The sequence below is a fragment of the Pinus tabuliformis genome, chromosome 9, assembly GCF_031772625.1.
Source record: "Pinus tabuliformis cultivar Carrire ecotype Pingquan chromosome 9, CPIR1, whole genome shotgun sequence".
Classification (NCBI taxonomy): domain Eukaryota; kingdom Viridiplantae; phylum Streptophyta; class Pinopsida; order Pinales; family Pinaceae; genus Pinus; species Pinus tabuliformis.
The window spans coordinates 1507942632-1507953268 of NC_142307.1; positions in this window are offsets into that span (position 1 = coordinate 1507942632).

A 10637-nucleotide genomic window follows, 5' to 3' on the forward strand; every position below is an offset into this window, starting at 1 on the left:
GTCATAGCAGCATTCTAGGAGTTCATTCATCTTTGATGACTGGATGATGTTTGGATTAGTGAAGCTCCATGTAGCAAGTATACGCCTAATGTTGGATACGTGCCGCAGATACTAGATCACGCTGAATTTGAAGAAATGCAAATTTTATGTTCCCTTTGGGATCTTGCAAGGTTATGTTGTGTGCAAGCAAGGATTGATGGTGGACCCTATAAAGATTGTAGTAATTGTGAATTTCGAGGACCCTAGTAACGTGAAGCAGATGATGCTGGGACATATGGGATGTTATAGAAAATTTATCAAAGCTTATGGTCAAATTATTGTGCCCATGGAGAAAGTACTGAAGAAGGATGCAACATTATGTTGGGATGAAGAATATAAGTGTGGCTTAGATGTATTAAAGGAAAATATTGTCATTGTGCTGATTTTGGTATTCCCTTATTGGAGAAAGGAGTTTCACGTACATGTGGATGCCTCTTGCATTGCATTGGGTGCAATGCTAACGCAGATCGGTGAAGGAGAAATGGACCATCCTATAGCCTTCGCAAGTAGGAAGCTGTCAAAGGTTGAGAAGAATTATTCAATGACTGAGCACAAAGGGTTGGCCATGGTGTACGCACTGTAAAAGTTCAGGCATTATCTGTTAGGAGGGAATTTCAAGATGTACATGGATCATTCTACCTTGAAATACCTGGTCAATCAGCTTGTGTTGGGGGGAAAGATCTGCAGATGGTTGCTATTATTTCAGGAATATGACTTTGAAGTCATTATGAAGCCATGGAGGTTAAATGCGGGACCTGACCATCTATCGCAGATCGAAACAGGAGAGGAGCTTAATAATCTAGAGGAAGGGTTACCAGATGCACAACTCTTTATGGTACATGTCGCGGATGACAATTTTGCAGATATTATTTACTTCTTGAATACGAGTATGGCACCGGAAGGATATACATGCATGAAAAAGAAGGAATTAGTAGTGCGCGTGGTCAACTTTTTATTCATTGCGGGTCATGTGTATAAAATGGGTGCAGATGAAAGCTTGCAAAGGTATGTGTTGGACTTTAAAGGCGATATCATTCTCACTGAATCTCATGGGGGAGCCGCAGGAGGTCATTATGTAGGCAAGGCAACTGTGAAAATATTTTTTGCGCGGGTCTATGGTAGCCAACTTTGCATAAGGATTCCAAGGCGTATTGTAAGGCATGCGATGCATGTCAAATAATTAGCAGACCATCATGAAGGGATGAGTTACCACTACACCCTCAAGTGTCTTTGTAGCCATTTGAGAAGTTGACGATTGATTTTGTTCGGCCAATTCATCGCCCGGGAAAGAAATACGGTGTGTGCTATATTATCACCACGACGGAATATCTCACCAGATGGGCAAATCACAACCGGTTCAGGATTGTACAGGGGCTATGGCAACAAAGTTCTTGTTTCAGTATCTCTTGATTAGATTTTGCTGCCCAAAAGTGTTGATGAGTGACAGAGGTACGTACTTTCTAAACAAAATGATCAGGTCACTGACTGAACAATTCCAAATCTACCATCAGAAGAGTACGTCATAACACCTGCAGGCCAATGGAACTATTGAAGCCTTTAATAAGATTCTGGAGAATGCGCTGAGAAAGATCTACAACACACAGCAGAATGATTTGGATGTGTGTATACATGCAACACTATTGGCTTATAGGACTACTTGTAAGAAGCTAACAAGGAAAAAGTTTTTCTAATTAGTATATGGGGTCGAAGCCGTAATTCCGATGGAGTACATTGTAACTAGTATGTGCATAGCAGTGCTGACGGATATGGAGGATCGCGAGGCCATGAAAGAACGGCTCATGCAGCTAATGGAGCTCGAAGAAGATTGAATTTTGGCAGGATTCCATCAACAAGTACAGAAGGACCGTGAAAAAGCATGGCATGATCTCCACATCAAGATTCACATGTTCAAGGTAAACGATCTTGTCCTGCTATATGATAGAAAATTCACTAAATTTCCAGGTAAATTCAAGATGCATTGGTTAGGGCCATATATTTTCAAAGAAATTATAGATGGAGGCACAACTCAGCTTGTGAAGCTGAATGGGGAATCCTTCCCAGGAAGAGAGAATGGGAGCAGGTTAAATTTGTATACAGGGGATCCTACACAATGACTATATGGTAGCAGGATAGTCTTAGTGCTCCAGGAAGTTGCAAGGGAGTGTGGGTCTATAAACTAGACTGCCCAGCTTGGAGGACAATGTAGCGAGCGGGCTGCGTGGAGAGTGACAAAGATAAAACCTATGAATCTGCACTCAGGAAGCTGAACCATGGAGGAAGGTACCACATTACACATGTTAGAGCCTAGATCTACCTCGAGCTGAAGAAAGGTAGGTCTAAGGTAACATCAAACCACGCTTAACCTGGTAGCTAGCCCTACCAAGTCAGGAGAGGGATCTCTCCTTGTCAATCTCAATTAGAATATGGCAACTAGGGCTTGAGATGACTGAAATGAATGTTGATTTTAGGCTAGGTATAGTATATTAAGGTTTCTCGTTTTGATTTTAGGTTTTGGTTGCTGGATCAATTGGAGAAGGCAGATTGGATCCGGGAAATCAACTCAGGGATACAGTCATGTCCTATGGGGCAAGGTAGACAAGAGTTTATGTACTAGAAATGGATTGAGATGGTGGAGTAAGACAGTTGAGGAGTTGAGGAGGGCATAAAGAAACTATGAATCCTCTTCAAACAGTTGAAAACATTGAAAACTAAATGCATTCCCAAGACAATGCACTGTAAATTAGTGTATTTTGTCTATTCACCTTGATTCATTTAGTTTAGAAGAGAGAAATATATGTGGATACATATAAAACATCATAAAAAAACTCCTTACAAAGAAGAAACAATACATAAACTCACTGTCACAAGAATTCCACAAAAATAGCTGTGAAACCTGATTTTATTCCTTGCCAAACTGCTGATACAAATGTTCAGTGATTCCAACACTTCTGCCAAAGTCCAACCTTTACAAATGAATCAAAAAGTACATGATATAGGCAAGGAAACTACTAAATCTAGCTATCAGGGTGGAATCCTTGAGAAAAGGGGTGGCTTCAACCATATCTAAACTAAGAACAGGAATATAGGCAGTGGAACAGCTTGCCTCTAAAACCATGGAAACTGATTCATTCACCCCCAAACCACTTAAAAATGATGAATATACCCTCTAAGGTCATTTTTCAATTACATTTACATAGCATAGCATAATTTACAATCATAAATTCATCCAAGATGAGAGGAAAAGTCAACTTGTAGAAAAACTAGGCGAAATTTGGTTTTTTGAACAAAACTAGCAAAATTCATCCTATGCACAACACCATTGATCCTATGTGCAACGCTTATTCTAGGCCAATTTTGGAAGGCTTCCCGGAGTCCAAATTAAGAGCAAGATAGCTCGTTGGAAAGCATGGTGAGTCTAATTTCTGGAACAACTTGAATTTCTGAATTTGGAGTCCATTTGCCCCTCCAAAAATTGATTCTCCCAAAATTTCTTCCTGTGTGGCAAAACAATGGCAGAGAGGGCACTTTTTGGGTGTTTTTTCCCTTTTGGAGACCTAGAACTTGTCGAAAATACTCAGCCATTTTTGAGCTTCCATATTTTTCCATGTTGATTCTAAAAATATAAACTTTTTTGCAAGAAAGTGTCCCCCAAAAAAGCGCAGCGCCAGTGGCGCTACGCACCTATTGGAAAACCCTATTTTTCACATTAAAAATTTCAAAATTGACAAAAATTTCTCCAAATTTCTTGAAATTTGGCATGATTGACCCTTGTTAAGTGCTTTTATGGGCCAATGATGCCTCAGCCAAGATCTTTATTTTATCATGTTCTTTCTTGGCCCTCAAAGCTCTCCTTAGTTTGGCTTTTAGCCTCTTTACCCTTGTTTTACATATCTTGTTCCACTGTTCACTTACATTTGGAATGCCTGTTGCTTTTGAAATAATAGCAGGAGACAACATGAATGAAACACCAGAAATGTTTACCTGATTGTTGTCCATATGAGTTACAAATAACCTGGCCAGCTCATGGTGAAACTTGACCCTCTCCACCATTTCACAGAAATCAAAGGGAGAGTGATGTCTGAAACATGATATGGCAAGTGGGAAAGCAAGCAATTATCTCAAACTGATAAGCTCCTCCCTGATTAGTTCTCCCCCTTATGAGGTCTTCTTCTGCACATGTTTTTCCCTAGAACTGTCACTAAGGGTTTCTTCCTCCCTTTCATAATCAATGTCACTTTCCATGGGTCTTGGTGAATGTAGCTGCTAGTGAGGAATGAAGGGATGAGGTGGGGACAAGATGAGTATGAAGGGATATTAAGAGTGGATGTTTTAAGGTTTTAGGGAATGAGGGGAATGAGATGAGTGAATAGGGTTTTAGAATGTAGGATAAGGGTTTGATAGGATAGTAGGAGTAGTGAAGATGTAGGATTTGGGAGTTAGGGTTTGGGAATAGTGTATAGGTCTGGGAAATTTGTATGAAGGGATGAGATCTAGGGAAATGAGGGAATAGGGTTTTAGGGGGACAACCAATGGATGAGATATGACAACAATCTATGAATGAGTTTTAAAGTATATAAGAGGGTTTAGTGAAAACTAGGGTTTGGTTTTTGATAAACACAATTACCATAGACTAATGCAAAAAACCCTTTTTCAACAAGAATAATTGTGTTACTTACTTGTCAAGAGGAAGATTTGGATAATTGAGACAAATTGGAGTTATTTGGAAGAGTTTGACAGGTGCGCAGTGCCCTCACACAGGTGCACAGTGCCAGTGTAATTTTACACTGCAAGAAGCTGTCAGGTGCGCAGTGCTGGCTGCTAGGTGCGCAACGCCTTTTTGCATACCACTTTTGGAGGCCTTCCCGGTGTCCAAATTGGATGTGTGATAGCTAGTTGGAAATATTATCGAGTCTAACTTCTAGAACATTTTGAATTTTCCAATTTGGAGGTCATTTTCCCTATCAAAAGTCAAATCTCCCAAGACGGGTCAAAATGTGCAAAATGAGGCTGCCTAAATGCAGAGTGTTGTTTCAGTCAACTTTTGAAGGTCTTCCTCAACTCCAAATTGATCTCATCAGAGCTCATTGGAAATCTCTTTGTGTGTATTTATTATTTCACTCATCAAACAAGTCATCTGGCCAACCAAGCTAGGAGAAATCTTTATTTTCCTAAGCTCACTCCAGAGGTGCAACAACTCTCCTAAGGCAACTATATTTTTGACATTTCCCTAAAACCATGACAGCTGTGTAAAAACTGAAAGAGGCTTTTCTTCTTGGGTCATTGCGGGACAAAAATTTCTCTCACTTTTTCCAAATTCATTTTTCCTTGCTCAGAAACATCATTTGAGTAAAACCTATCCCAATGTGTGGAATAGGGGATTTGTAGAAATTAAGGGAAATGAAGGGGATAAAGGGCTTCTAAATTATTGAGAAAAAATTGGGAAGTAGGGAGGGATGTTAGGAAATAGGGGAAAGTGTAATTTCAAATATTTAGTGAGGGGAAGGGTCCAAAAGTGTAAAACACGGGCTTAGCCTAAAAAATTGTCAAATTGTAGCAAGAAAATAGGGTTTGTGGGAAAATGAGGAATTTGAGGGATATCAGTGATGGGAAGTGTTTAATAAGGTACATTAAGGATAGGGGAAGGTGTATGAGCATCAGGATGCAAGCTTTGTTGATGATTTGACCATACAAGAGAAATTACCTTCAAAACCCTAGGAGAGGGAAATGAGTCTTACCCAAGCACAACTGAAACACGAACAAGGTGTAAAATGACCCATTGGAACTTGAAATGATGATGACAACTCTCTGAATGATGGTACACTCAGTTGAATGGTGACATGGACCGACACTTGGAAAATTTTGGAAAGAGTGAAAACAAATCCTAGACCTAATACCTAGTGACCAAATTTTACTTGAAGACTCACTGAAATGACAAAATTTGACTTCGGCACCCTAAGACCACTTGTAAGAGCATGTTTGATCATTGGTGGAAGGTGTCAAAGACTGACACTAACAACACATCCAGAAAATGACCGTTGGGATTATTGTTCATGACTTGACGGCCAGAAGATGGTTAACTGGAGCGGGTGGTGGCATTTAAGGCAAAAACCTTTGAAAATATGTTGCCAAAAAAAGATTTATTGTCAGAAATTGGGGGACGGTCAGATTTGAATTTAAAACCCCCTATAAATTACGCATGCCAGTCCGATAGAGAACACTTTGTGCTTTAAGAGTTGTTAGTGAATTTCTCTATCTGTCGCCTATGAGTCGAGCATTTTGGGAAGAATTCCTGTGACAAGAAAACATTTCTACCGAAGCCCGTGAGTTGTTTATGGAGAGAATGGTTCCCACCAAACACGCCAAATCCCTGAGTTCGAAAGAATTTGTGTCTGACACACCAGGACCAGAGGTGTCAAGTGTAGAGGCTATGCTTGCGGTGCCCATGGCGCCGAGGTCACCCATGCCGAAATAGACCATGACAAAAGACAAGAAACCTGTAATGAAGGAGAAGCAACCCACAACAAAGGAAAAGTAGAAAAATTCAGTGCCAGTGCGTGCACCCCCAAGGAAACATACTGAGACACAGAAGCAGAAGGAAGATAAGCTACAGACGAAAGTAGTGGACTTGGAGGTAGAAAAAGCCGAGTGAATAGAGGACATTGATGCTAAAGGAGAGGAACCCTTGATAAGGCTGCCCAAGTATATCCCTTCATAGAAGGAAAGAGAAAAGGTCATGAAGGACCTAGATGCGGAGAAATTTACAATATCCACACCCCTGCTACCTAAGTGGGTCCCTTTTGAAGGCCCGCGGCTTGCAACGCTCCCGTTGTTAAAAAAGGAGGATTGGGACCTCGCAGAACATGCTAAGTTCCCACACTTGGTGATGGAAAAATATATGAGGGTTTATTATGAAGAAACAAGTGTTACAATGTTGGAAATAGAGAAATGGGTATGTAGTGTCGAACAATCAGGGTTTCTCAATCTGTTGTGGGTGCCACATTATCACCGCACCACCATTGATATGATATGTGTGCACTAGCTTCTCGCACTAGTGCATGATGGATGTTTGTGGCTAGGGGGTCCTATACCCATTACATACATGCTAATTCATAGAATCACGTGGCTGCCTTACGAAGGCCCAAACCCGGCTAAGGAGTTTGGAGGAAAGACTAGGGAAAATTATCTTGTAGAGAGAATGAAGAGGGATTATGGTCGGCTCAAGAAGTGACAAGGGTATTCCATTATTTCCATAACAAACTCAGTAGTTCAATTGGCTCCCTAGATCTTGGCAGGGAACGTCATGAGAAAATGTCGTGGGGACGAAGTTTCGATACCTATAATTTCCCTTGCTACGCAGTGCACGAAGGGCATCCAATTTAATTGGGAAAGATACCTATGTCAGGATTTCCTAGCAAACTGTCGAGAGGCCCAGGATGAAGCCAAGTCATTTGACTACACTTGGTTGTTGCTATCAATTGTGCTCATTGCATGGGAATTGCTAGAGGATAGCCAATTTCTTATGCTCAAGGAAGGATTGCTAGAGGCAGCACAATTTGCTTCCTTATGGTCTACAAAGGATGTAGCTATAGAGACAAAGATATTTTGAGTTCTTATGGAAATGAATCTCCACATGACCATCAATCAATGTTCAAGGTTGTCCCAAACCTCGTTCACGTAGATGTCAGCCTATGCGACATTCAAGGCTAACTTCTACAGAGTCTATATCCAAGCATGAAAGGATCCAGAGCATAAATGGCACCAGTTTCCCTATTTGGTGTCAAAACTGGATGTGTAGGAGATTGTATCGAAATGGCCTGCAGAGTGGCATGCCCCGTAAGACTTAGCTATTGGACGAAGCACGGGTGTGGAAAGTTCTACTGCGCAGAAATGGAAGGAGGTTGCTAAGAAGGCTAAACATACAATGTCAAAATAAAAAAGGAAGGAAGGTGTAGAAAATTCTTGCGTGGAACAAGAACATGCTGCTAAGGAGCAGGTAGAAGAAGAACAGTGTGAGTCACCAAAAGGTGGAAAGTCACCTTCGCCAGAGACGTAGGAAGAAGAGATTTCATGACAAGGCGGCAAAGGAGATGAGGGGTAGAGTACCCCATTTATTTTGAAAAGACATGGCAAGGAGAAGCAAGGAGGAATGCGAAAGAAGCTGAAATTTGATAGAGCCTGTGTTCATCCTATGGTACTAACAGAGGGCGATCTCGATGAGATCGGTGATAAAATTCAGGAGATCACCAGAGAAGTGCTATAACAGTTCGATCATAAATATATGAAGGCATTAGGGGGTGTTCAAAAGGATCTGTGAGAGTTGCAACTCCGAGCAACTAGAATCAAGGAAGATGTTGGGAAGATGAGTAGCGCACAAGCCAATCTGGCACGAGGAAAGAATTCAGTCACGGAGATGGCCTAGCTGCAAGATATGAGAGTCTTCCCTTTACCTGAATGGTCAATCTATGCCGAAACAGATGAATAATATGCACTCCTTCACAAATTCACGAACATGGGACTTAACCTTGTTGCGTTGTCCCTTGACTCTCTACATGCATTACCACAGGGAGTCATAGAGGAGGTTAGTATCAGAGAGTAACGGGCACTCTCTATTGTCGATGAGATTAAAGTTAATAACCATCAACTACTCACTGAAAAGATGGAGACTTTGAAAGAAAATGAGGCATTAGAGGTGCATAGTTCACATCTGGAGTCAGCAGTATTAGAGGCATGTAAGACAATGCATGACCTTCACATCTCGTAAGATGCATAGCTGGAAGCAAAAATTAGAAAACTCATCATAGGTGTGCGAGAGGCTAAAGCTGAGGTTGGATGAGTCAAATTTTAGCTCAACATGAAGATTACAGAGCTTCATTTAAGTTTCATCCCAAAACTCTACCTGAGGTCTAGAAGCAGTGCAGAGTTGCGATAAAGGAAGGAATGGCTACCTTGGATGTCGCGGTCACTGAATGTGTGGCACTATTCAAGTAGGCTATGGAGCTAGTGATCAATCTACAGGAGGATCCAAACCTGTAGATGTTAAACACAGAGGTAAGGGAGCTGCAATTCCAATATCATGAGTTCAGGGCGACTGCGTGCTCCTTAGCACCAGCACAATGCCTTACCAAGTTACAAGAAGGAAATTTGTTGTTGGCACAGGTGGAGGAAGCACAGAAGAAGGAGGCCTTGCTAAAGGCCAGGTTGCAGCCTTGGTTAGAGGAGGCTTATCAAGTCACGACTACCATTCAGGATAATCTTAAAGGACTACATCATAAACAACAAATGATGAGGTTGTTCGTAGAAGGACGAGCCACGGAAAATTTGGTCGAGGAAGTTTAGCAGGCAACAATGCAGAGCGTTGCTGAAGTTGTAGTGGTCCAAGTGGAGCTGGGCAATATTCAAAGTAAGATTGCAATGATAGCAGAGCGAATCGAGGTTGAGTCACGATCTTTATGTTAGAGACCTATTGGGATAGGGTCACCTGGGTATATTTTCGGGTTAAGATAACCTCAGTTTTGGTATAGGTTTTGTAAATAATGTAAAGTCTCTGCGATTTGTGGATGCAGAGTGCATAGATGAATAGGAGTCAAAGGGGCTTAGCCCCTTCTTTTATGTAAAGTTTGAGTCATTTTTAAGATTCACCCATGGTCCGCAGACCATGGAATTGTATGACAGAGGCTATAAATAGTGAGTCTTAGTGAAGAGACAAGTAGATTTTATGGAGACTTAGAGGTGATAGAGAGAAGTAGTGGGTAAGAAAGGAGAAGAAAGGCCATGCAGCTAAGTGCACAGAGGCTTAGGTAGAGTTCGTAACAGAGTGTGCAGACCCCTGCAACTATGTGCACATGGAAGTTTTGAGTCTGTAACCTTGAATTGAAGATCAATAAAGACAGTTTCCGAAGAATTCTTGTGTATTTTTGTTTATCTCTGTTTCTGTTAATGTTATATGTTGTTGATGAATGATGTGTTTTATGGAATATTGATTGAATGTTATGCGATTCTCTTGAATAAGTGTTAATGATGTACGTAATGCATGTATAAGTACTTTTGCGAAGACTCTGATGAATTCTCTGATGTTTATTAATAACTTAAGTAAATATGTGTGAACCCTAATTTAGGACTGCTCTTTGATGTGTGTAAATAGACAAATTAATTGTTAAAGGTCTGCAAGGATGGATCATAGACCTTCACGAAGGTCTGAAGGTTATTTAACAGAGTTGCAGCGATGAGCCCTAAGAGTGTATCGATATGCGCGAAGGCAGATCTGAAGAGTTGAAAGACATCACACTAGTCTCTGGATGCAAAAACTTGGTTCTTGCATCCCCCCATACTGCTTCGGGTGAAACTGTAGCCTACGCTACGCAGGTTGTTGCCGAAAGGGCCAATAGTATAGGTTTTAGTTGGTTGGCGCAACTAACTTTAAACCTAGGTCAGGACCCCCTAAGCCAACCCGACTAGTAACTCAACCCGAGTTGTTACAGGGCTTCCAAATCATTTGTCCAACCAAGGCTCCAAGAACTAGTAACTCAACCGACATGCAAAAGGAGCATGAGAACCAACCAAAAAATGAAAGGAAAGAAACCCACAACACCAAGTCTATC